This window comes from Triturus cristatus, chromosome 4_1 (assembly GCF_964204655.1).
Source record: "Triturus cristatus chromosome 4_1, aTriCri1.1, whole genome shotgun sequence".
Taxonomy (NCBI): Eukaryota; Metazoa; Chordata; class Amphibia; order Caudata; family Salamandridae; genus Triturus; species Triturus cristatus.
This window is the reverse complement of record NC_140585.1, coordinates 9521257-9548880: the sequence shown is the minus strand read 5'-3', so window position 1 is coordinate 9548880 and position 27624 is coordinate 9521257. Positions and strand designations below refer to the sequence as shown.

The following is a 27624-nucleotide window of genomic DNA, read 5'->3' as shown; positions in this document are numbered from 1 at the left end:
TTTACCAGGATAACGAGCATGGAACAACTGCACCAGGCGATCAGCATGTACAGCCTCAGCCGGTTCCCAGGAGTTTTCCTCCGGGCCATACCCCTTCCACGCAATCAGGTACCAGAGCTTGCGCCGAACAACCTTGGAATCCAATATTCCCTGGACTTCGTATTCGGGTTCCTGCTGAACCCACACAGGTATGGGTCGTTTTTTCATTGGGCAATGAGAAGGTTTCAGCAGGGACACGTGGAATACCGGGTGCAAGCGAAGCTGCGGAGGCAGTGCCAGCTTGACAGCAACAGGGTTGACATGCTTGAGCGCTCGGTACGGGCCAATGAACTTAGGGTGAAACACACTATGCTTCTTGAACTTAATATGTTTCGTTGACAACCAGACCCTTTCCCCTGACTTATAGTAGGGGGCCGGTCGTCGATGTTTATCGGCTTGGGCCTTGTACCTGGACTTGGCTTGGAGTAGATTCTTCTGGGTGCTTAATAGGGTGGTACGGATGTGGTCAAGTCTAGCCTGTACATCAGGGAGTTTGGTATTTAGACTAGGAAGGATTAATGGCGTAAAGCGGGGGTGAAACCCATATGTGCTAAAGAAAGGTGTGTGTTGTGTGGAGGCATGTTTGGCGTTATTATATGCTATCTCTGGTACCCATAGCCAGTCTACCCAAGCTTCGGTGTTGTTGTTGACATAGCATCTGAGGTATTGTTTCAGGGTTTGATTGAGTCGTTCGGTCTGCCCGTCTGTTTGGGGGTGAAAACTGGTTGACAGAGAAGACTCTATTTTGAGTTCGGAACACCAGGTCTTCCAAAAATGGGCAGTGAACTGGGCCCCTCGATCAGAAACTATGACTTTCGGAAGGCCATGAAGACGTATCACATGGGTGAGCAATAGCTTGGCTACCAGTCCAGCGGTCGGGACCTGTTTACAGGCTATGAAATGCCCCATTTTAGACAAGTAGTCCACAACGACCATGATGGCTGTGCACCCTTGGTCTCTAGGTAGTCTAACGATAAAATCTACCGAGAATCTTTCCCATGGGGTGTCAGGTGTGGGTAACGGCTGTAGCAACCCTTGAGTGGGGCGATGATCGGTTTTCATTTGAGCGCAGGTGGAGCACCGTTTTACCCACAACAGTACATCAGGACGGACTGTGGGCCACCAGAATTGCCGTAGGACTCGCTCCAGAGTTTTCTGTCCTCCGGTATGTCCTGCGCAGGGAAGGTCATGACACCAGGCGAACACTGTCCTCCTCAGTTCTTGTGTTGGTACCAAGAGTTGGTCCCCTTTCATGGGGAGACCCTGCCGACTCCGCCATTCCGGGTGGTGCTTCAGCCAGTCTTTCCATGCGAAGGTTTGAATTCCTTTTTGAACTTTTTGTAGGAATATGTCGGTGTGCGTGGTACCGATCACTCGGCTAGGCTCAATTATGGCTCTTTTCTCCGACACTTGTGGTTGGATTGGATTCTCTTGCCTCGTGAGTGCATCGGCTTTCTTGTTGTCACGGCCTGGGCGAAACGTAACGATGAAGTGGAATTCGGCAAAAAACAACATCCATCTAAGTTGGCGAGGGGTGAGATGGCGTGCTGCTCTCATAAACTGAAGGTTTCTGTGATCAGTGTAGACCGTCACTGGGTGGATCGCCCCTAACAGCCAATGTCTCCACTCCAGAAACGCTTCCCGGATGGCTAAAAGCTCCTTCTCGGCGATGGTATAATTCTGTTCCGCTGCGTTGAGCTTTCGGGACATGAAAGCGATGGGATGGAGATGTCCAGTATCTTCCCGTCGCTGGGACAGGACGGCTCCCACCGCCACGTCAGAGGCATCGGCTTCTACCAGGAAAGGTGTTTCGGGACGAGCATGGGCCAGAACGGGAGCCGAAGTAAAGGCCTTTTTTAGAAGTTTGAATGCCTTTTGTGCCTCACCGGACCAGTGGAAAGGCGTTTTCTTACGCGTCAAATTGGTGAGGGGAGTTACCTTGTCCGAAAAGCCGTGGATGAACCGCTGATAGAAGTTGGCAAATCCGAGAAAACTCTGGACGTCCTTCGTGTTCTTTGGTTGGGGCCAGTCGAGAATCGCCTTTACTTTCCTCTCCGCCATAATTTGGCCTGATGGTGTGACCATGACCCCTAAGAATTCCACGGAAGTCACGTGGAACTCGCACTTGGTTATTTTGCAGAACAGGTTGCGATTCTGCAATGCCTCTAGCACACGTCGGACATGGACCACGTGTTCTTCCTCAGTAGCTGAATACACCAGGATATCATCTATATAGACGACTACGAAGCGATCCAAGAAATCAGTCAGGACGTCATTGAGGAAGAACTGGAACGCGGCAGGGGCGTTGCAAAGCCCGAAGGGCATAACCAAGTACTCGAACAGCCCATACCGCGCCTTGAAGGCCGTCTTCCATTCGTCGCCTTCGCGCATTCGGACCAGGTGATACGCCCCTCTAAGATCCAGCTTGGTGTATATTGTTGCTGTTCGTACCTGCTCCAAAAGAACGGGGATCAGAGGCAATGGATACTGGTTTCTGACGGTGATGGCATTCAACGCCCTGTAATCGATACAGCACCTCAATTCTCCATTGGCTTTTGGGACGAAAAAGAGGGGAGAAGCTGCCGGTGATCTGGAAGGGCGGATGAACCCCAAGGCCAGGTATTTGTCGAGGTATTCCCGGAGATGTAGAGTTTCAGGGGCTGTCAGCGCATAAATCCTACCGCAAGGTATAGCTGCTCCCGGGATCAATTCTATCCGGCAATCGTAGGTCCGATGTTGCGGCAATTCCTCAGCCTTGGTGTCGCTGAATAGCCCAGAAAAGGTTTCGTAGCACTTGGGTAAGGACACGTCCTTCTCTGCCGCTGTAGCTAGATGGAAACAGGTGGCCAGGGTCTCCGATGGCCGTGGGGGAGCTTGGTTACATACAGCCTGACAATAGGTGGACTGGAGGGATAAGGTGGCATTGGTCCAGTGTATGGTTGTTTCGTGCCTCCGTAGCCATGGAAGACCCAGGATCACTCCGTAGTGAGGGGCTTGGATGACTTGAAAGGAAATCCATTCATGGTGATACCCCTCTTAGACGAGTTCATGTTCTTCGGTAACAAACCCTATGGGGCCCGCCTTCAACTCCTTGCCATCCACCGCATAGACGCGCTCGGGAAAGGGCTTGGGAACGAGTTGTATTTTCAACCGGTGCGCTTCCTGACGGTCCATAAAACATCCGGTGGCTCCTGAATCCACCATGGCTCTGATGTTCTTGGGTTCTTGGTTAACCCAGATTTCTAACGAGATAAAGAAGTGGCTTGCATTTCGGACGGCAGGAGAGGTCAAGGAAGGGATTATAAACGAGCTTGATGGTTCCCCTTCGTATTCCTTCAAGCTTTGGAGTTTTCCGAGTCCTTATCAGTAGAGATCGAGGCCATTTGCCCCGACCGAGGACGTACGGCTTTTGGCCTAACGGGGCAGTCACGGAGGAAGTGTCCCTTCTTTCCACAATAAAGACATAGGCCTTGTTTCTGTCTGTGGTCCTTTTCGCTGAGTGTCAACGAAGCTCTCACTGCCCCTATGTCCATAGGTTCTGGTCTAGTTCCATTAGGATCCACGGAAGGAGTCCGATCAAGTTGTGGGGAGATCCGGTCTTTCTTTTTGTGGTCTCCCTTACGTTCTTTCAGACGGTGGTCTAGTCGTAGAGTTAATTCAATAAGGGCATTACATGTTTGTGGTTGTGGATCGATCTGAGCGAGGACGTCCTTCAGCTCATCTTTCAGCCCCTGATAGAATATGGCGGCTTGCTTGGACTCCGGCCACTCGGTTTCGGCCACCAGGCGACGGAAATTGTTTAAATAAGTAATCAGGTCCATGTTCCCTTGCCGGAGTTCGAGCAAGTCCCTGTCTGCAGCGAAGGACTCTGTTCGTCGGTCAAACGTCTTCTCGAACTCAATCCGGAACGCGTCCCAGTCATAGAGTAACGGGTCGTCTCGTCTTACTAAAGGGACTGCCCACTGCGCTGCTTCCCCTGCTAAATAAGAGATCACAAAGGCTACCCTAGCCTGGTTCGTTGAAAACAGTTTAGGTTTACAGTTAAAATGAAGCAGTGCTTGGGTCATAAAGACTTGTACCTTTCTGCTGTCCCCATGGAAACGTTCAGGAGGGGCTAACGGGATCTGTGAGGGCATTTCCACAACAACCGGTAAAGGGGCAGGGTGTGAGGGCATGCCGGCATCGAACGGGTTCCTTTGTAACCTCTCTACCCTGGCCTGTAAGGCGGCTGTTTCGCTCCTAGAGGCTGTGAGCTCAGCCTGAACAAGGGCCAATGCAGCCATAACATCCTCAAGAGTGGCCATTCTGACAACAGCGCAACCAGGAGGAATAGAATTCGTGGGTCGGATATTCTGTCAGGATTCCGCCTCTGGATGTCCTCGGGGTTGCGCTGATGCTCAATGGGGTCCACCTCTTGACTGCCCCAAGTCCGGAATAAATATAAACACGGACTGGTGAAGTAGTCAAGCGAGGGAAGGAAAGGATGGGGACTGCAGAGAGGGAGACCTAAAAGAAGAAGAAAACGGAGTGAAGACTGCCAGGAGAGAAAAGGGGGTGCGAGCACTGAGTGTCCCATAGAAACCAATGCATCAAGCCGTAGGGAACCGCAATGCTCTGTGAAACACCCTTCTGCACCTTACTCTCTCCTGCAATCAAATAAACAGTTAACGCACAGGTGCACGTGTTGAACAGCTCATGGCAAAGTAAATCGTCACAGATAAGATTGTGTCATGCGGACCCTTGCAACACCTGTTTTCGGGTTCATAGGACACGTAGAGTTTTGTGCGTGGCAATAGTTATTTCCACTTGACTTGCAACCTAGCCACTACACTCCGGTGTGGTAGGCTGTATACATTCCTCTGCAATGGGGCTCGGACATGGGTCCCGTCCAACAGAGGAATGGGCGAGTAACTGATAGACCAGCGTTGCCCCGGGAGGGGGACTAAACAAAGGGACTTGCCCCAAGAAGACAAGCGCAGCGTTCCTCTGGCCTATGGGAACCTGCGCTGGGGTTATGAACACAAGGACCCCCAAAGAGGAGCACCACCGTTTCTAGGTGTCAAGAGAAACGGGCTCTCTCCCCCTTGAGGCAAGAAATGGGGAGTAAGCAAGCAGGAAGGCGCTCCTCTGCATGAGACGCGGAGCGCGATCTCGCCAACTGAGGAGCGCGTGTGCTTACAAACACACTTTCTGTAATGTACTCACGGTACCGAGCGACGAAGGCTCCAAAGATCAGGTCAGGATACAGCACGAAGAAACCAGGACTGCCACTCCGGAAGGAATATCCGACAATTCCTTGTTCTTCCTTCCGCCTCAAGTAGCGAAGCGTTGTACCGCTTCCTGGTCACGTGGGGCGTGACTCGCGCTATGGCTGGTGGGAAATGTAGTCTTGTACGCGGATTACGGGAAACGGACTCGGCAGCGTGAAGGCAGTGTTTACCGGACGCGCTGCCTGACAAGGAGATCCTGTCCTTCGTAAGCGCTCGATCAGCAAATGAGCCTGCCAGTAGTTCGAGGCAGTTGATGTGTAGAGAGAGTTCCTATTCCATCCACCTGCCTCCCATGGAGATCCAGCCACACCTGGCTCCCCAGCCCAGACGGCTGGCTTCCGATTCTATCACCAGATCTGGACAGGATCCAAATATTGCTCTCCTGTTCCAGGCTTCCATGTGGTATATCCACCATTGCATCTCTGTCCTGACTTTCGGTGTCAGAGTGACTTACTCCGAATAGGTAAGACCTCTCCGAAGGTGGGCTGCCTTCAGCCTCTGGAGAGCACAGTAGTGCAAAGGGCCTGGGAAGATGGCTTGTATCGAGGACGATAATATGTTAACAATCCTGGCCAGCTGGCGCAGGGAGATTGTGTCCCTCCGAAGTACTTTTCTCAGTTCTTTCTTGATCTTGTTGATCTTCTGGCTCACTAAGCTCAAGGTCGCTGCCCTGGAGTCTATACTGAAGCCGGGAAAGGTCATAGTCTGTTGGGGCGTCAAATCCAACTTCTGTTGGTTTATGACAAAACCAAGCCTTGAAAGAGGTGTATGGTGGTGTTCAGATGGGACAAAAGTCGATTCCGAGACTGATCCATCAACAGGATATCGTCCAAGTAGATGATCAATCTGATGCCCAGGGTCTGAAGATATTTCGCTACAGGCTTGAGTAGTTTTGTGAAGCGCCACGGTGCTGAGGATAGCCGAACGGGAGAGTCCGGAACTCGAATATTTGTCCTCTCCACTTGAAATGGAGGTACCTGCAATGAGGTGGAAAGATGGGAACTGTCAGATAGGCGTCCTTGAGGTCCAGGCGCGCCAGCCAATCGTCCCGAAGTAGCATGTCCCTGAGGAGGTGGATACCCTCCATCTTGAAGTGGCGATACACTAGCCACTCTTTGAAAGACCTGAGGATTATCACTGGGCGGAAGCCCCCATCCCTTATCTCTACCAGAAACAAGTTGCTGAGGAAACTCTCAGAATGAAGATGGGAAAGGCATATCGCATTCTTGGAGAGAAGTCCCTGTACCTCTTGGTCTATTAGGGACATCTCTTGGGCAGAGAAGGTTAGAGGACGGGGCCTCATGTCTTGCAACAGGGTTCCGTAGAATTCGATGTGATACCCCTGGATGGTCTCCAGTACCCATTGGTGTGCCGTTATCTCTGCCCACTTGTGAGTGCAAACGCGTAATCTACCCCCTTCAAACGGAGAGGTGTTTCCAGAACCAGTGTTACCGTTGTATCCATTGTTGTTGGGTCGTCCTCGAGGTCGGTTATGTTTTCCTCGGCCACTGCCGCGGGAGGGATAGAAGGAGCCTTGACGACCATCGTGCCAGCCGTATTCCTTCTCGCCTGGGCTCTGTTGGGGCCTTGGTAGGACTGGCGGCCGGAAGAGCTACCACTACTGCTTCTGGCCCCTCCAAAAACCTTCCAGGGAAAGATCTTCTTCATCGAAGATTGGGCTTTGTAAAGGGCCGAGAACGTGGCGACAAACTTCCCAAGTTCTTTAATGAAAAGGTTTCCGAATAGGGAGCCTTGCGCTAGTGGGCCCACCTCCGAGGAGGAGAGTTACCCCAGTCTGGGATCAATTTTGATCAACGGGAAACAGCAACATTCCACCGAGAGTGCACAGTTGGCATTGCCAAGGAGGTAGATCACCCTCTGCGCCCAGCCTGCGAGGTCGTCCGTGGGGAGGGAGTTCCCTGACTGTCTGACCGGCTCGTCTAGCTCGATGATCTTAGTCAGGGCTCCTACCATGTCAAGGAGCTTGTCCAGACACGCTCGCCATGACCTGTCTATTCCTTTTTTGGATCTTTCATGTACTTTGAGAAGAAAGTGCATAATTTTGGGTCGATCTCTGAGGTCGCTGTCACCCTATTGCCAAGGGACGGTCTAGGATATTCCACCCATAGGCGCACACTAACGTCTTTACTGAGGGGTTGGTGGCTTTTTCTCACCACATAGTTTGCGACTTTCTTCTCTAGGATCTACTCTGCGGAGCGTGGATGGTAAATTCCCTCAAGGTCAAGCATGTCGCTATGGGTAGAGTCCCCCTCTAGTGAGTCTAAACTGGTGGAATGTGGGTGCCAGAATCTTCCCTAGTCTTGGGCCTCATCAGAGGAGGCTTCGTCATCCTCAATATCACCCTCCCCCAACTCGCGGGACCCCTCCTCGGGGTCAAGATCTGCTGCGACGTCATCGCTCATTATCCCAGTTGTTTCCTCCTTCTGGTAGGGTGTGTCCTTTAACGTGCGTGCACTCTTATGGAAGACTTGAGTCAAACGGCTAAAGCCTTCACGTTTGCCGGCCTTGCATGTGGGGACTTAGGTTACCCGACTGGGCCCAGCCCCCTGTCTCCCAGTGCCCTTGTGCACGTGGGCCGACAGCTTTGCAACACTTTCCTGCGAAGGGGCAAGTACCTGGGATATTGCCTGGGAAAGGAACTTGTCCACCTCTGCAAAAATGCGTCGCTGGGGGGCCAAACCTCCTCAGAAGTGCAAGAGGGTGCATAGTCATGTTCTCTTTGTGACTGCATATTTATTTAAAAGGGTGAGAGTACCACTTTAGGTAGTCGTTTACTGATGCTCAGCGGCACATGCGGTCTGCCACACGTCAGGGAATGTCAATGGGCTAAGCCCTATAAGCTTACCGCTTCCACAGTGTCAGGCGAGGGTTGGGGAGAGGAGGCCACAGTGGGGGATTGCTAACTCTCTCTTCAGCACAATGCGCGTACGCAAGCGAAGAGTGCGTTGGGAGGTGTGAAAGAGTGGCACCTAGCGCACCCACGCAGGATAAAAAAGACGCGCTCGGGCGGTTTGCCTGCCACGCGGTAAGCCTGAGGTAATTAGGCAAGGGAAAAAGCAATCGCTATAATAGAGCAATCAAGGCATTGAAGCAAGCCACAATATAAAAACAAAGCGTCAAAGTCCCACTCTCCTACTAACGGTGTCAGGAAGGAAAAGTAAGGCGGCTTAACTGACGGCGTAGCAGTGAAGAAAGAGGTAGGACTACCTTTCATTTAGGGTTTTATAGACTGTTGGACTGTGATTAGATTGGACTATTGGTTACTATGGTTACTCCCTAAGGTTCATGGGAGATGTAGTTTGTGAAGTTGTTGTTTTATTTTACCTTTGAACCTGCTATGTTAATAAAGATGAAGAAAGATATGCATAATCCTCGTCTCTGGTCCTGACATAGAATTGGGGTTGTTTTGATCCGGCAAAGACACACTGAGCGGGTGTTTTGCAAGGTATGGGAGACTTTGCGTGTTTGTGCTTGCTGTGGGCAATGTTTGTGGCCAGGCGAGCAGTCCCCATTAGGGTAATAGAACTTCAAACTCCCCATGGAGGCTGTTTTGGCCAGGGCTGCCGCAGCCAAAGTCAATGGCTCTGGCCCTAATGCCACATCCTCTCCCATCAGTTAAGAGAGTGACAACTCAACTTAATGTACTGACTGGCCTTCTTATCACTGAAGGATGGGCCTGCAGCTAAACAGCCCATGAGGAAATCCCCTGCCTAAGGCAACAACAGAACAATCTTGATTCCTCCCACGACTCCAATTCATCCATAACGGGTAACACTGGGTCTTGACAAACAGCAATGGGCAGGGGATGGAAACTAGCTCCTGTAAAAGCTTTGATGGACATGAGCTCCTGTAAAAGCTTTAATTGGGGGATTGGAGAGCAACCCATGACTGAGGGAGGTCCACTCGATCGCAATTCTGTCTTCAAATTGGAGGGGTGAACAATCATTAAGGTATGCAGGGGATGCTGAAACAATCCAATGGATACAGGTAATGTGTCGGGGATCAGACTTTTGGTTGCTATACAAATTACAGTCTATGTGATAATAAATATCATAAAAATCTACAGCAAAAAAAGTCCCACCAGTCCATGAAACAGCCCCAAAGACAGCCAACACATTGGCCCTCATACTGACCTGTGGGACCAGTCCTGGAACAGCCACACTGTCCTATAGGCTGGTCCATCCCTGGACTGGAGGTGTGAACAGGGTCAGAGACACTTTGATTACTGTTTCCGGACGTGTGCGCCAGAAACAATGCACAATATTGTAATAAGTTGGGCCCAGAAGACGTTTCCATGACAAGTCAGTCACCTCTCTTGGTGCAGCCAAGACTGCAATAAGAATAAACAAATACGCGCTGGCTGCACTCAAGCCTCAATGAAAGCAAAATGCCTCAAGAAAAACTAAGAAGGCGTGACAAATGTACTTTAGTGCAGGAATGTGGTGAGATGCACTGCAATGTGTTACACTAACGGCTGATACTTGAAAATGCCTCTTTCCTGGTGGAACGTCATGAAAACTCTTGCACCTAAATTCAAAACGAAAGTGAAAAACTGAATCAACAAAAAACATCTTTCACCTAGTTTAAATACAGAAAGGCAGACCCCCTGATCCCCATATGGTAAGTGGAAGAAGCCATCAGCACCTACTCCCTATAACGTACAACAGCTTAGGAAAAAAGAAATACCAGTAACATTAAATACAGAAGCTGTTTCCCTCAAGACCAAATAAAAGCACCTAAAAGTGATTGAATTTGGCAAATTCCTCCTTTTACTCAAGCATGCCCCAAATTCCAGATTTGTAAAGCGCGATTTATCACCCCTAAGGGTATCCAGGCGCTGGGGGATTAAGTGAGCTGTTGCCCAGAGTCACATGATACTGAGCTGAGCTGCCGGCAAAGCTGGGGATCGAGCAGTGAGCCATGTGCGCCGGAGTCAGTTGCTCTGGCCACTGCGCCACACCTGTCCCTAAAGAAGAAAACTATCAACCTAATACTGCAATACTAAGGCTGACTTGGGAAACTGACAGATTTATTAAATAACTTTCTAAAAACTTTGGCTCTCACTCCTAATATCTGGGTTTATATATGGAAATGTCACTTTTAAAGTTCTAATTTTTCCTGTTGTATACTCTCAATTCTATGAACATTTAAAACAAAAATCAATTTAAAACTCTTATGTTGTTGAGTCAGTCATGTGAAAGAGAAGCAAGCTATGGAGAGTGGGGTTAAAGACATGAGGTCAGAGGTCAACACTCATAGGTTCCCGGCAGAGATTTGCTCCAGGATTAATCGTCTTTTCTATAAATTCAGCAGTTGGGGATGACAGTCTCCTCCCTGAGCAGACATTTACAGACTCTTTCCTCCTCCTGGGGTCTGAATGGGGCAGAGGGGGAGGTCTGATGTCTGTGAGGGTCTTAAAATGAAGATAAGTGAGTAGCACGGACCCTCAGGGGCCCCTCTCCCCTGCAGGAGGCTGGACAGAGAGGAAGGGGCTGGGACTGGACAGGACCCGCTGTTGCTGCTGACTCTGCTTCCGCTGACCCGGACACTATTCGACCCACAGGCCTGAGGAGAGCTCATTGGAATCTATTGCTGGTGCTGACTCTGCCCCCGCTGACCCGGACACTATTCTACCCACAAGCCTGAGGAGAGCTCATTGGAATCCATTGCTGGTGCTGACTGCTCCCGCTGACCCGGACACTATTCTACCCACAAGTCTAAGGAGAGCTCGTTGGCATCCATTGTTGGTGCTGACTCTGCCACCCCCCCCCCCCCACCCCGGACACTATTCTACTTACAGGCCTGAGGAGAGCTCATTGGAATCCATTGCTGGTGCTGACTCTGCCCCCTCTGACCCAGACACTATTCTACCCACAGGTCTGAGGAGAGCCCATTGGCATCCATTGTTGGTGCTGACTGCCCCCGCTGACCCGGACACTATTCTACCCACAAGTCGAAGGAGAGCTCGTTGGCATCCATTGTTGGTGCTGACTCTGCCACCCCCCCACCCCGGACACTATTCTACTTACAGGCCTGAGGAGAGCTCATTGGCATCCGTTGCTGGTGCTGGCTCTGCCCCCGCTGACCCGGCCACTATTCTACTTACAGGCCTGAGGAGAGCTCATTGGCATCCGTTGCTGGTGCTGACTCAGCCGCCGCTGACCCGTATATTATTACTCTCACTGGCCAGGGAGGAACCCAGCTTCCGCTGTTGGTGCTGTCGCTGCTGACCCGGAAGGGAAAGTGTTCGTCAGCTTCCTGCTGTGTGTGAGACAGGAGCTTCGAGGGAGGACAGAGGGTGAGTCTCAGGATGTTATGCTTAGTAATGCAGAAGAAATCTGTCCTGAATAGGAGTCTTTGGTTCTCTTGGACCTGCACTGAGATTCAGTTTTACGCCCACTAGTGAACGACGAGAAAGGCCTCTTTCCCCTGGGTTATAGCCACATGTAGCGCCCGCCTCCAATATGTTGCTTGGTGAGAACGCAGCATCTTTTTTTTCCAATTTCTAACTTCTTTCAGTTGGTGCGCGGGCCATTCGTGGGAGACTGCACTGTTTATTGGAAATCTCACGGTTCTTCATTCTGTGTTTGAAGGGGAAACTCGCACAGCTTATAAACAAGCCTTGGCAGAGGCTGCTGGTTTGTTGAAGAATGGGTGCATGGTTCTTGTGCAACAAGCATAAAAAATATTTCAGAGCACCAGTCCCTTGGTTTAAAGAAGTACAGCCACACCTGGTGCAGGGCACAGAGTCACATGAAGATTGGGTGCAGACAGTTCAAAGCATGGTGTGGGTGCTCTTTTGATTTCCTTGTGTGCTTATCTTTCTGTTCCCCTGGGTGCTTCTCTTTCGGTTCCCCGGGTGCTTCTCTTTCGGTTCCCCGGGTGCTTCTCTTTCGGTTCTCCCGGGTGCTTCTCTTTCGGTTCCACCTGGTGCTTCTCTTTCGGTTCCCCCGGGTGCTTCTCTTTCGGTTCCCCCGGGTGCTTCTCTTTCAGTTCTCCCGGGGGCATCTCTTTCGGTTCCCCAGGGTGCTTCTCTTTCTGTTCCAAAGGGTGTTTCTCTTTCTGTTCCAAAGAGTGCTTCTTTTTCGGTTCCCCGTGGTGCTTCTCTTTCGATTCCCCTGGGTGCTTATCTTTCGGTTCACCTGGGTGCTTCTCTTTTGGTTACCCTGGGTGGAGAAGTGTGGCTCAATGATTAGAGCGGCAGACCCTGATGCAGAGGTCTAGCCCGGGACCAGGGTTCAATTCCCTGCCTTGGCGGGTCTTGGGCTCAAAATTCCATGGACCTGATAATTCTCGCCTCGGTGCCATTCCAATCATGGAGTCCCACTCTGCAACTCTGGGCAATAGCTTGTTTAATCTCCACAACGGCCCCCACAACGCTAAGGATGTCTGGCCTCCACCTTGGGGGTGCCCAGGAGTGTACGCCTCACAGGGAAAGCCAGGATGGGTTCCACAGCGGTATTCGTACAAGCGCCTTGAGACCCTTGCGGGTGAGTAGTGCGCTATACAAGTATCAATTTACATTTACATGTACATTTCTCTTTTGGTTACCCTGGGTGCTTCTTTTTCGGTTCCCCGTGGTGCTTCTCTTTCGGTTCCCCTGGGTGCTTCTCTTTCGGTTCACCTGGGTGCTTCTCTCTCGGTTCCCCTTGTCGTGTAGTTCCTTTAAAACCTATATAGGATCTGGGCGTTTAGACAACATACACTGCAGAATTGGCGTCAGACTGATTCTAAACACCCCCACCATGTATGTTAACCTGTGTATTAGCTAGCTCACAGTGCCACTAGAAACTCCTCTTACCAAGGAGAGAATAGTTCTTGGTAAACTAACGAACATGACAACCCTGATCCCTCAGAACCGTAGAAACAGTGTACTATCAAATCAAATCAAATACAAAATAACTTTATTCGGTTAAAAAAATGGACCATAAAAGTATTTTACAGACAAATAACTTTCAATTCTGTGTCCAATTTATACAATAATACAGATCATGCCTCGATAACTCTAAGTCTAAAAGATAAAAGAGACCGATTTAAAAGGAATTTGTTTTAAAACCAATAAAACACTGTTTACATTTACAATCCATACCGTTTCCTTATTGCCAATGCAGATCTAATAAAGTTTAATACAGCAGTGCAAATCGTGACAGTAGACAGAGAGCGTAGGGTGTTAAAACCCTCCTGATAGTTAACGGGCGCATTTCTCTTAAGATTGGGACGAGAAACCTTGCCCGTGGCTCTTTGTAGAGTGTGCAAAATAGCATAAAGTGCAAAGTGCTTTGCTGGGCCAAATTATTACAAGGGCAGCGGGTGAGATTCTCACACCAGCCAGCCGGGTTGGGGAAGACCACAAGAAAGTGCAACGTGCAAAGGCGAAACCTAGTCAAAAGAAATCGGTACTGTGTATTCATGGCACAAAACAGATAACATTGTTGGTGTAAAGGGTACTGACCAAGCAAACCCGATTGTTGGCAATATTTAGTTGACTCATCAAAATATGCATCTTTTGTAATCAATTTCGAGTTTCCATGAATACTCGCAGGGTTGTCATAATAAAACCCTAGCCCTATTTCTTTAACTTTAAATTTAACAAATTAGAGCCATGGAATGGCCAAGACGTTATCCATAGCCATACAGTCCCTGATAATATCTCTTGAGAACTGTAGATCTTCTGACAACTAAATCTTAGCCCAAAGGATCAATGGAGCAATGTTAATTCGGTCCTCAATAAAACCCAACCCTACTTCTGAGTGGCAAAAGGCCGTGGGAGCACTTTTTGGGGCCATCAGTAATCTTTTTATGAACTTATTTTCTAAGATTTTAAGCTGGGTACTTTTTTGATGCCCCCACACACCTGCACCGTAGGTTGCAACAAACAAGCATTTTGCCGTATATAGGGTAACTAGTTCCTCAACCAGCTTATGATCCAACTTACAGGCAAAGCGGAATAGGCCTTCAGCTGCCCAGCTAGTGTGCTGGACCCTGGTCGTGATGAGGTTGTTCCAGTTCAATTTATTATTAAAAATGATCCCCAAATATGTAAAATTGGACACTTTGTCAATGGTCTTGCCCTTGACTATGAATTTTCTAGTTTGACTCGGGCCACACACCATTACATAAGATTTGGTTAAATGTACTTTTAGGTCAAGTGCGTTTATAAAATCATTAAAAACATTTAAAGACTTCTGCAGGCTGTTGGCTGTTAAGGTCATTAAGACCGTATCGTCGGTATACAATAACAAGGGAACCGGCTTGCCTCCAATCCTGGGAAAATCTAGGGCCTGCTCTATCAGAGATGACTCTAACCTATTTGTGTATAAAAGAAAAAGAAAAGGGGCCAGTATGCATCCCTGGCGAACTCCTTCAGTAGAAGCAATAGCCTCGGTCCTCTCTCCCCCAGGGCCAAATCGTATAGCGACCGTAGTGGACGCGCAATAGGGTAATAAGGAACTCTTCAAAGCCCATTTCCCCCATCTGGGCCCATAATTTCTCCCTATTGACCATATAAAAAGCGCTGGACAATTCCATGAAGGCAAGGTGGAGTGACCCCTTCCTTGCCCTCATGCACTTGCCCATGATCAATGACAAATTTAAACACTGTTCATGGAGGGCGCTAGGTGGCGCACAGCGGAATGGCTGCCTTTGGGTGAAGCTCCCGCAGCCCGGCGACGAAATCCTCCATAATCCTGCCTGAAAGTCGTCTTTTGCTGCCTGCACGGACCTGCGTGGACGGCCCGACATCCCTGCTGCTGCCTGAGCGCTATTTCATCCTTTGTGGCCCGGTAATATCGGACTGGGGAGCCGCTGCGGGCCGCGCCGGCTGTGGCGGACGTCCCACTGGAGCCGAGACCGGGAGGCTGCCGCAGCGTGAGGCCGGTGCTTCCCACGTGGACGATAGGCCTCGCCTCTGGATCCGGGGCCGCGGGCGGCGGCCCTACGGCGCGACTGCGGGGGTCGTTGTGTGCCATACTGGATACCCCTGACCGGGGACGAGAGGACGGCCTAGGAGGTAGCAGGGTGCCCGGCGGGCACTGGCGCTGGTGAAGGGTGCGTCCGGCGGATGTCGCGGCCGCGGCGGCCGCCTTCCCTGCCCTCATCTGATCCTTGCTGCGGCGCAGTGCTGCCTCGCTCGCCTCGACTTGTGAGGATCTCTCGCCCCCCCCCGCTGGTGCCTGGCTGCCTGCCCACTGGGTGCGATTGACGGACCGACGGATCGGCGGATCGGCTGAGGTACGGGGCCCGGAGGGACTGCCTGCCTGGTGTGCTGATCGCTGGCCCTCCTGAGCCGGTGCCTGCATTGTGGAGCCCGCGCTGGGGAGTGGCGGGACTGCGAAGGGAGCCATTGGCCTGGAGGCGCTGGACAGCGGTGTATGCCTTCTCCCCCTGACTGGCGAGTCGCGGTTGCGGTGCCTACCTGTGGGGCTCGCCTTGGGTCCTTCCTTCCCCCACCTGCCTGGCTCTTGTTTACTGGCGATCCGCGCAGGGGTCGCCCCGGACGCACAAGTGAGGAGCTGCCTGCTGCGGAGGTGAGGAGTATGCTTGGGTGATCGCGATCGGTCTCCGGTGCGGAGGTTGGTCCCCAGCGGGGTCCCTCATAGCAGGTGGAGGGGGTCGACTTGTGTGATTGTGGATGATCCTGTGACCCGCTGCACGGTCTGGAGGTTTCCCCCCTCCCCTGCATTGCCGCACTCCCCCTTTGCTTCTTGCCCTCGTGGCCTGACCTGCGGCCCGGCTCACCCGGACGCGCCCTCGATCCGGCTGTGGGCAGCTTGGCAGCGCCGCCATGGGGAAGCCGGACAGTCGTCAGCCTCGCCTCACTTTCGAGCCCAAGAAGCCGACCAGGTCGCAGCCGGAGGCCGCTGCAGGGGGGTCGACGTCGGTGGAGGCCCCACCGGGGGAGGATGTCAAGTCCATACTGCTGGATATGCGGCAAAGTCTAGCGACCATAGTGGACAAAATGGACTCCATGCAATCCCGCATGGACTCGATTGTGCATAAGGTTGACAGCCATGGCGAACGCCTCACAGAGACAGAGAGGCGTATCTTAGACACCGAAGATCGCACATCGGAACTGTCTGCCACTGTGGCGCGCATGGACAAAGTCCTACACGTGATAGCAGCCAAAAATGAGGAATTGGAGGCGCGCAGTCGGAGGAACAATATTCGTTTAATTGGCATTCCAGAATCGACCCACACGGGCAAGATGGAGGACTATGTGGAGGGTCTCCTGCGAGAGGTGGTGGGCACGGACTCCCTATCTCCTCAGTTCATCGTCGAAAGGGCGCACAGATCTCTGGCCCTGAGACCGCCGCCGGGGGCTCCCCCCCGCCCTATTATCGCACGCTTGCTGAACTTCCGTGACCGGGATGTCGCGCTTCGGACGGCGAGGGAGAAGAAGACCCTATCCTACGGCGGCACAGCTTTCACTATATTCCCAGACTTTACCCCGGTGGTTCAGGAGGAGCGGAAGAAATTCGTCCAGGTCAAGCACAAACTGCGAGCTGCACAAATTGACTATGCGCTTCTTTACCCGGCCCGCCTGCGCATCACTCATCAAGGGAAACAAATCTTTTGCACTAAACCCCAACAGGCGGAGGAGTTCTTGAAGTGACTCAAGAAACGTGACCTGGACTGCCCCTCTTCGCCGGCATCAGGATGATGGTGCTGGATCGTGGTCCTGTCGACTCTGAGACTGTTGCTTGTCAGCTGGTAAGGTGTTGCACATGTCTGCCATTGTGGGACTTGGTATGGGGACCCATGGACCTAGCTGTGTTAACTGTGAGGGGATGTTATCGGAGTTCAGCACTTCCTTAGCTTGCACCAGACTCTCAGGACTCTTTCGTTTCGCTGGGCGCCCTTTGTCCATGGAGAGGGCTCGGCCCCTGGCTGGGCGCACTCTTCTGGGTCGAGGGGTTACTGTGTCTTCACCTAGACTGTCCTCCCAAGGGTATTACCCACTTGACTTTAAGTTTACATGTTGCTCCCATATGGCACTTGCTATAGAGGGGGTTTGCTTCGGGGTGGGGGGAGGGGGACTGTCCAGATAGCATGTTTGGGATGCTGCTGTGGGTGGGGGGTGGGGGGGGGGAGTTGGGGATTTGTTGTGTATGCTAGTTTTGAATGGTATGTGGCGATGTTGGCATTGTCTTCTTCACATTGTTCAGGGGGAGGTGATTGCATTGTGTTGCTGTATTTGAGTCTTCTTTTTTTCCATGAGTGATCCGCAGACACGTAGGGACTTTACTGGGCAGCTTAACTTTTTGACCTGGAATGTGAGGGGCTTGGGAGACCATAGAAAGCGTAGACACGTCCTGGCATATCTGGATAGGCATCACATAGGGGTAGCCTTCCTTCAGGAGACGCACCTGGACCCCTCCCGGCCTGTGTTGTTTGCGTCACGTTGGGCTGTGCACCGTACCTTCTCCTCTTACTCCACCTATTCGCGTGGGGTGGCCATCCTCATTAGGAGACATGCCCCCTTTGTGCACATGGGCGAACGGATAGATCGAGAGGGCAGGTATTGTGTTGTCTGGGGACGCATGGGCGTGGACACGCTCACTTTGGCGTGCTATTATGGTCCCAACACAGATGATCCGTCTTGCCTCCAGACGCTATGGGGGGAGATTTTACGCATCGGTTCCACTTACCTGGTGTGGGGAGGTGACTTTAACATAGCTGTTGACCCCGAGAGGGATAGGGCGAATCCTGGCCCACACCACTACTCCCGCTCGCAGGCATATGTGCATGACCTCCTTACTGAGCGTCATTTGCTGGATACGTGGCGCTCTCGGCACCCGGCGACAAGGGAGGGCACGCACTGGACTGCCGCGCACTCCACGTGGGCGAGACTGGACTATATCCTAGTTTCCCCGGGACTTGCTCCCACGATAGGCTGGGTAAAACACCTTGCTCGCACATACTCCGATCATGCCCCGGTCCTGCTGAGCGTCGAATTGACTGACCTCGCTGGCTCTCCGATGTCGTGGAGACTGCAGCCAACTGCCCTGCTAGACGACGTCTTCCGGTCCGAAATTGCACAGGAAATTGAGAGCTTCTTCCAGCGCAATGGTGGCACGGTGGATAGTGTTGCTGTAGTGTGGGAGGCTTTTAAAGTCACAATTAGAGGACTGTGCATCTCGAAAGGGGTGGGAGTCCTCAGGGTTCTGCGTAGCACCCTTCGTAAACTTGAGACTGACCTTAAGGACTTGGAGACCGCCCCCACGTTTCACACTGATGCTGGGGCGCAGGCCCGGTTCCGCGAACTATTGTCCGACTATAAAGAAACTGCGGACAGAGAGGTTCGGTTCAGGGGGAAATACTTTCAGGCTCGCAGGTACGGGGAGGGGGAGCGGCCGGGTAAATTCCTGGCTTGGGCAATCCGGCCGCCCCGTTTTAACAACCAAGTCCTCGAGATCCAGGGTAGCTCGGGGGAGCTCCACAGGGACACCCGGTCTATAATGCAAGCATTCGTTGCTCATTATACTGAACTATACTCCTCCGTTCACACTAAACCGCCGGAGCTGGGTCACTATTTGGGAGAGATCACACTGGGATGGCTCTCTGACGCACAAAGAAAGTTCCTCATGGCACCGCTTGGGATCGACGAAATTCGTGAGGCCATCATGCAAATGGCCTCGGGGAAGGCCCCGGGTCTCGATGGGCTCCCGATCGAGTTTTATAAATCATACATAGATATCCTTGCCCCGATTTTGAAGGTGGTGTTTGAGGAAGCCCACACGCTGGGAAAGCTTCCCCCTACCATGAGAGAGGCCTTAATTACCTCCCTCTTGAAGCCGGGCAAACCGGCGACCTCCCCTGACTCCTACCGGCCTCTGTCCCTCCTTAATTGTGACGCAAAGATCCTTTCTAAAACTCTGGCTAACCGGTTGACGCTCCTCATGGAGGGACTGGTACTCCCGGATCAGTCGGGCTTTATACCAGGTAGGGCAACGTCGCACAACTTGCGCACGCTATTTGCAACTTTACAGAATGTGGCCCCAGCCTCCAGATGGTGGCAGTCTTTTTGGACGCGACAAAAGCGTTCGACTCCCTAGAGTGGGATTACCTGGTAGCGGTGCTGACAAGTATGGGCTTTCCCCTGGTTTTCCTGGGCTGGATAGCTATCCTCTACGGCGGCCCTTGTGCCAGGGTCTTAATCAATGGTAGAACATCGGAGCCCTTCGGAATCGCCCGTGGGACCAGGCAGGGGTGCCCTTTATCCCCTCTCTTATTTGCACTGGCGCTGGAGCCCCTCGCCTCGCGGTTGCGACAACGTCATCAACACAGGGCACTGTTCTGCGAGCAGCGACAGCTACTGCTGTCGCTTTATGCAGATGACATTACTTTATATGTGCGTGATCCCCAAAATAACCTGAACCCGCTACTCCGGGAATTCATAACGTACGGAGAGATGTCGGGCGTACGAATCAATTGGTCAAAGTCTCAGATCCTCCATCTGACGGATGGATGTCGGACGTTCCCACTTGACTATCCCATAGAATGGTGTGAGTCTGACGTAAAATATCTCGGCATTAAGATTTCTCGTGACAGGGAGGAACTAATGCGATCAAATTACGGCACGGCGTTGACGCACGTCCCCTCCTGTGTGGACCGTTGGATTACGCTCCCCCTCTCGATGGCAGGACGTGCCGCCTTGATTAAGATGGTAGTGCTCCCCCGACTTTTATATTTGTTTATGAACATTCCCTTCCCCCTGGGCCGGCATTTTTTCACTCGTTTGCGTTCGGAATTGACTCGGCTGGTGTGGGGTGGGAAGAGACCTAGGCTGAAGTGGGCTGTGATGACCTGTCCATACTCGCGGAGTGGTTTGGATGTACCGGACCTGGAGTTATATTATTATTGCGCTCAAGCGCACTATGCGTTTTACTGGTTCCACCCCGTTGCATTTATGCCCCAACTCGCTGCGGAGGACTGGCTGGCGGCTCCTCTGCCCCTGCGTGGCCTACTGCATAGTACACTCCCTCATAATACTACAAATTATAACGCCTTGCAAGGTACAGTGAGGGCGTGGCTGGAGATATCTAAGCGAGTTGCGAGCTCGTTCCTGTACTCTCCCCTTCTCCCCATTGCCTACCACCCGCAGCTGCCCCTTCTACAAGACAGATTGTTCCAAGATTTGATTCGCAAATTGGGGATTCAGAGATGGGGAGATCTATTCTCTGCTGGACGCTTTCGCGACCGGTAACATTTCTTCGACGGGTACACGCCTACCCCTCTGGAGCTTTTCATCTACATTAGACTGAGGCATGGAATGCGGTCCATATTGCGGACATTTCCGGCTGAGCCCGAAATCACTGGTCCATTGCATAGAGTCCTACAGGCATCCTCGCCCTCCCATTTGGTCTCCATACTGTATCATACAGTTCGCTCTGACACTGCACTCGACACTTCACGGGCCCGTGGGGAGTGGGAGCGGGAGTTGGGGCTGGAGCTGGGGGATGACAGGTGGTCGTATTGTTGCATACAGACAGAGCAGATTTCTGCGAGCAGTAGACACCGTGTCATTCACTTTAAGTTCCTGAACCGCCTGTACTGCACACCGGTCACCAAGTACAAATTTCAGCTGCAGAATTCGGATAACTGCGAGCGGTGTCATGCCCCTCATGCAGACTTCCTACACTTATCCTGGGACTGCCCTGCTATTCAGACCTATTGGACCCAAGTGTACTCCGCCGTTTCGCGGATGGTAGACCTGCCCCTTGTGCCCGAGCCGGTGCAGGCGCTATTGGGATATACCAAACATATTCCGCGAGCGAGTCGCAAATTTGTCACAACGGCGTTGCTGTTGGCGAAACGGCGTATAGCATGCCGGTGGGGTCGGGGGAGGGCCCCGAAATTTAAGGAATGGCTTAAAGACCTTGTCTACTGCCAAGAGCAGATACTGACATACTCCGACCTGCTCCCTGTTCGATCCCGTCCTGCTGATGTTTGGGGACCATTACAATGTTACCTACTGCAATACCCGGGAGCCCTGACGGAGGATGCTCCCCCTCTGGCCAATGACGACTCTACTTCTAGTGCTCTTGACGCACATCCTGTGCAGGGTGACGGATGAACTGTTGCAGAACTATGGGGGTGGGGGTTGTGATCCCATGTCCCCTGGCTTCCCCTTCTCCCTGGGCAGCCACTCTGATCCCTCTTCCACGATCCCCACGCCATGTAGATTGGTTTGCATGCCTGTTACACGTGATATATGGGTAGCGGTCACGCCTTGGGTGAGGTATAATGCATGGGGGAATTCCACCTGCGGGCCCCCACGTTTACATTGAACGCTTACCTTGTGTATTGCCCTACTGCCAGCTGTTCCTGCCCCCTGTCCCTGCGCTAAGACTCATGCTATTTTATGTGTTGCTGTTCACATGCCCCCTGGAAATGCAATGGATGTGCTGCTGTGATGATTTATGACTTGACATGCCACTGAACATCGCTTACGGTTATTGTATGACTGTAATGTTTTGGTTCAAAATTCAATAAACAAAGTTTAAAAAAATAAATAAATAAATAAAAAATAAAAAAAATTTAAACACTGTTCATTCATCCCCCTGTCCCTCTGAAACCCATATTGTGTTTGGGACATAAGCCCATTGGAATCCACCCAAGCCTCAAGACACGCCAAGATAACCCTCCCCAAAACCTTAACAGTCGCATCGATTAGAGAAATAGGCCTGTAGCAGGCCGGTTCATACTTATTTCCCTTTTTAAACACCGGCACCACTACTGCTTCTTTCCAAGATTATGGAATGGGTCCAATTATTGCTGCTCTGAAAATATTTGTCAGGAAGGGTGCCCAGAGGGGAGGATTAGCCTCAAACAAATCAAGGGGAACACCATCCGGACCTGGGGCTTTCAAACGTGTCCCCTTCTCCAGAGCTTCCTCTTCCTCAGATACTGTCAGGGAATAACTCCATCGATGTGCCGTACTTAAATCAAATGGGATATCTAGACTTACCTCCTGGTGGGTAATTCCCTTTGGGTTAAATATATTTGAAAAGTGAGATACCCGTGCATCCCCAGGTATCACTGAATCCATACCCCTTACATCCTTCGAAAACAAGGGGCGGTTTATTACCTCCCAGAAACTCTTAGAATCTTTCAGATCACTAGCTCTCTCTAGATCTTCCCATGCTGTGGCTCACTGGTTAGAGGAAGCAGACCCAGAAGCAGAGGACGGTCTGGGACCAGGGTTCAATCCCCGACACGGCAGGGTCGTGGACCAGCGCCAGCGGACTCGATAATTCTCGCTTCGGTGCCTACTCTAACCAGGGATCACACTCGGCGACTCTGGGCATTAGCTTGCCTCATCTCCACAACGGCCCCCCACATTCGCCGGGGATGCCTGGTTTCACCCTGGAGGGACCATCTCACAGGGATAGCCAGGACGGGTTCCCCAGCGGTCTACAGCGCCAGGACGCCTCAGGGCAGCAGTGCGCTTTACAAGACACATACATTTACATTTACATTTACTCTTCTTAGATCTTCCTTCCTCTGATTGATAGTGTTTTTAAATGCCTGCCTCGCGTTTTTAATTAGGGTTTTGTCTCACGGTAGTATATGCAGCGCCTTCCTGAGATCTCTCTGGGCTCTAGTACATTCAACATCAAACCATTTGACCTCCCGGGGTTCCCTTTTTCCTATTGAGGTGGTCAATTTTTCAGACACATCCCTACAAATTAATTGGAAACCCTGTATAATCCTATCTGGGGGAGAATCTTGCTCCAAACATTTTAAAGTGGAACCCTTATTATCTTTTACAATTTTCTCCTCAAATTGGGAGGGAAATATTTTGCTCCATTTTAGTCTCACCCCTTAATTTGGATTGTATTGGAGGGGCCGACCATCACCGGCCCCCTTCTGAGCGATCACCTGTAGGGAGGCAGTGAGGGGGTTATGATCGCTAGCGTTATTGGGCTCTACTTTAAAGCTAATAATCAAAGGAGCGAAGGTTCTGGACAATAACATAAAATCAATAACACTTTCACTGCCTTTACCTAAATAAGTTGGGCACTGTATTAAGGGGTGACTAACCAAGGCCCACACACCCGATCTGAACTGTACCGGCATAAAGTACTGTTAAAATCCCCCACCCAATAAACACATAAGGGCTGCCACATCCCAGTGATCTTATCAATTTCCTCCCTGAGGGCGACAATGACATCACACATATAATGGTCAAAGATGTTATAGTACCAGTTAATCAATAGGATCTTGGCCTGAAACAACTTTGGGATGAGGATAAGTTGATACCAAGGCGAATCGATAATGGCCTCTGCCTCAATGGACCCATAGCTAACAGAGATCAATGTCCCCAGCCCCCCCTTTGCCCTCCCTGCTGGAGAGGCCATTGCATCTAACTCAATTTTTTCCCTATACCATGTTTCTTGCACACAGACGATGTCAAAGGTCTTGACATACATTAACCACCTCTCGTTCTTGAATTTCGGACGGATGCCTGCGATATTCCAGGATAGAATTCTAAGAGGGCGTGGTTTATGAATTCTTGTAACTGGAGCCTCCCGGTTACCATTGAAAGGGAGCTCACCAGGCGCAGAATTTAAATCATGCCGCTCTACTACTGAATTAAGTATAGGAGAAAGATGAAACCATATGGGGGGCTGGGGAAGGGGATGTCTATCAAAGGTCATGGGCGAGTATGTGGGCCCAAAAGGGGCCCTTGGTAATGCGGATAGAAAAAACACAGTCTTATTCTAGTGTAAAATAGGTGTGCTGAAACAACCACTAGACAGTAACAGATATAAATGATTAGAAGCACTAGGAAAGTAAAAGGATGGTAGATTTCTACCATTTTGCTATAACCATTAATACAGGCAAGTATATAAAATACATGACAATAAAATGCGTGCTCCTACGATCCTACCCTAACTAGTTGTACCTAAATGTACCTAGCACGTATGTAGGTGTTAAGCCAAGAATCCCTCTAGGATAAAGTCAACCCCATTACCTCAAGTGAGAGACTGTGGGACCCCGTCTTGATCTCGAGCTGCACACCCCACAAGGGATGTTAGACCACTGCGAGCTGGAGTATCTGTATGCAGGAACCTCAGCGTCTTATGTCAGTGTGTCGGCTGGGAAATCCTGATTTCCTCTCCTTGTCTTAGCAAGATGTGATGTTTATTTACCCAAAGCTCTCCCTGGGGTTTCTACCTTGATGTACCACTTGTCGGACTTAGCATGACATCAGGAATGAACTTTATACATAGTTATTATACAGGAGATGGTAGTCCTTCGGAGTTTCCGAGAATCCTCATACATACTGTATGAGGCTTTTACCAGGGAAATTCCCTTGTTCTGTGTGCAGTGTCGTGCCAAGGTAAAAGGTCAGTCCCTAAAAAACGTTATGTGTGTAATGTAGAGAAGGGTTAGGATGTTACCTGATCCTATATTGGGGTACCCATATGGAATATAACACCCACTTCTCATCCGACTGGTTGACATAATTAAATTCTAATGTACTACTAGGCTGTCTAGACACTGGTACGCAAACCACTACAGTAAGAGAATAGTTTTGCTAACATTTTTTTTAAAACAATTCTAAAATATGTTAAAAGGAAAAAATTGTCACTCAATCAATAGCTCTAATATATAGTTCGAACTACTACAAGCATCGGAAAGCCATGCAGGTCATAAAGTTGTCAATTTGTTTTGGAGTTCCAATTTGAGTTTGTTTTAAGAAAAGCCTAATTTTTCCCAGCACACGACGAGCCAAATGTTTGTGTCCTGGCTGGTAGACGCAACATTGCTGTTGCCTGCCTTTACGTATGACGATCCCTGTAACACCTCGCAAATTACGTCAATTGAGCACATGTGATCTTCCATGTTGCCAGCAGTCCATGCGGGGGCAGCTTGTGCACCATCCAAGGCCTGGGTGTCAGTGGAGGAGCCGGTATCCATTCCAACAGGAGCAGAGACTTCCTGTGGAGAATCTAAGAATGCCACCATCAAAATAGGAATACGCTGGGGACACTGCAGAACATGGGCCGTTATCGGGTCCAGTAAAGCATCAACGTCCGGTTGCGCTACTGATGGAAGTGTCAGACAGAGATCCAACATGCATTCTTCTCCGCAGAACAGGCATTGGAGAACAGGTAGGATGCAGTCCATCAAGACTGGTCTAAATGACAGGAACCAAGAGGCGCTTAGTTCCCCTAGGCGAGGTGTGCCCAGATGTTGTACCATGCGATCATGGTATTTACTCTCCAAGAGTACTGTTTCTATCTCCTTGGTGACTGGGACTTCCATTGCGTAGCAGAAAAATGACAATCAGGATACCTGCTATTAGAAACAGGATCAGGGGAAGTCCTCTAAAAAGGCTTTAGAATACAAAGTGTATAGAGTTTGGTATAACTCCGAGGACCGTCTGAAAGGTGCTTAATAGTCCCGAACCTATGGTCTTAAATAGGTGGTCTATACCCATCGTATCAGATATGTTAAAAGATACCATTTACCATTTCTGTGAAATGGAAGGGACAGTTTGTACATATGAGGGCCTGTATCTCAGCCGAGGACCTTGCGATCGGGAGATCAAACGTCTCCCGGGCGGAGGTAAAGGGCACGGGTCTTCTGTAGAAGCATGCCTTTCATTCTGCTCAGAGTATCAAACCGTATAAGGGAAACATTCAATGAAGGCCATAGCGGCGCCGCCCTGATTGTGTGTGTCAGTGGAAACAATACTTGCATACAGCACGTAACCCTGGAACTCACGGTGATGAGATATGCGATGCCCAGAAGCATCCCACAACAACCTTGATCCTTCAGCATCAAGTAACTCCCATTTGAAAGTTGCCTGAATACTGGAGTAATCATGGCTGCCGGGGCACCCCTCAAGTGACAGGACAGGTTCGCAACTGAACCATTGCAGGCCCTGTGCAGCATAATATCCTGGCATATGAGAGATCCACTTAAAGCGTTCTCACAGTGTGTACCGCTTAGAAGCACTTCCAGATCCCCACTCATGCATCAACATCTGTATGGTAAGTCCCAAGATTCCTTGATGAATTCCAGACCCATTTCTTCATATCTGCTTGTCTGTTGTTGTTCTAGGCAGCACTGAAATTGTAAAGTTGTGACCGGTAATGTTATATGGCCATGGATCAACCGCTCTGTGGACAGTGATTCTGCCACTGTAAAAGGTAATCTGTCCAGTTTTTCAATACGCAGCATTGTATATTTTTTCTCCCCTTTGTGCCATTTTCATCTGTTTTTCTGTTAGATTGTTTGCAGACAACAGGGACGTACTGTTGATAAATCGGCAAGGCACATAACCAGCGCGCAATGATTGCAGCGTCCAGCTTAATAACATAATAGAACGGAATTGTGATTGGCCGTGCTGTAGTATGGACAAGTCCTGTTCTAGTACATCAATAACAGAAGATGCAATGTTGCCCAGTGAATAAATCCTAGAAGTTAACGTAGTCATGCCATTGTCAACTACGGCTAACGCCTTTTCTATGTCAATCCTATCTATTTCTCTTAGTCTCTCCGCTGCTTCCTGTTGGGAGATTTTCCAAATTTCATTATTTACTGCATAATAGAAACATATTTGACGTGGCTTTTGGGACCTAATAAAACATCATCCTGCAGGTCCACATCTTCTGTGAATAAGGATAAGTGTTGTTTCACCTGTGTTAGTGTTGAGGTCTTTAGCCAGTCGAGGCATAACTTCCCACCTCTGTATGATGTCACCACCACTGGATGTTCTCTTTGTACATAGCGTGGGTCGGGCCTATGTATACTGACCCCTTCGATGGTACTCCTGAATCTTTCCTGATATCTATTACTGTCTGTGGGCCAAACCAACCATCCCTTCCAATTGGGGTCTGATCTAATGTATTGTAAAATGGCAGCTAATGTAGCCCCTTTTAGTGATATAAAATTACCCTCAGCCTGTGATGGTGTTGGAATCTGAGGTGTGTTCAAATCCTTATTCTTGGCTATTCCAAGACAGGAAGTCTGTTGCACAGTGTCGTTTAGAAATATCATCTGCTGAGGAATGAGGCATGATCTAAATAGTGCTTATGTTCCCTCGACTTGCCAGTCTCTGGAACCCCAGACTGATTTTAAGTCTATAGAGTCTTTCCTTAAGTCGAAACCCTGTTCAGACAGTTGGGTAATGAAAGAAGCATAGTAAATCTGTTTGGTGTTAGTCAGCATATTTTTCTGTGCGATGTCGGTGCAACCTTAAAGTAATATGAGGTCGGTCTGAAACATGAAACCCTGAAAAATATGAACATTTTTATGCAAAAGTTTTCAAACTACT

The 27624-nt window shown here is 50.4% G+C and overlaps 1 protein-coding gene across 2 annotated transcripts in view; it reads left to right on the top strand.

The window, feature by feature from the left end:
- Nucleotides 1-11463: 11463 nt before the first annotated feature.
- LOC146839286 (uncharacterized) overlaps nt 11464-27624 on the top strand; it is a 225732-nt gene continuing 209571 nt past the window's right edge. The window contains exon 1 of one of the 2 annotated variants that reach the window (XM_085651316.1): nt 11464-11628. The gene's annotated coding sequence lies outside the window, so the exon portion shown is untranslated. The remainder of the gene's footprint in view (nt 11629-27624) is intronic. The other variant, XM_085651315.1, reaches the window with a different exon arrangement.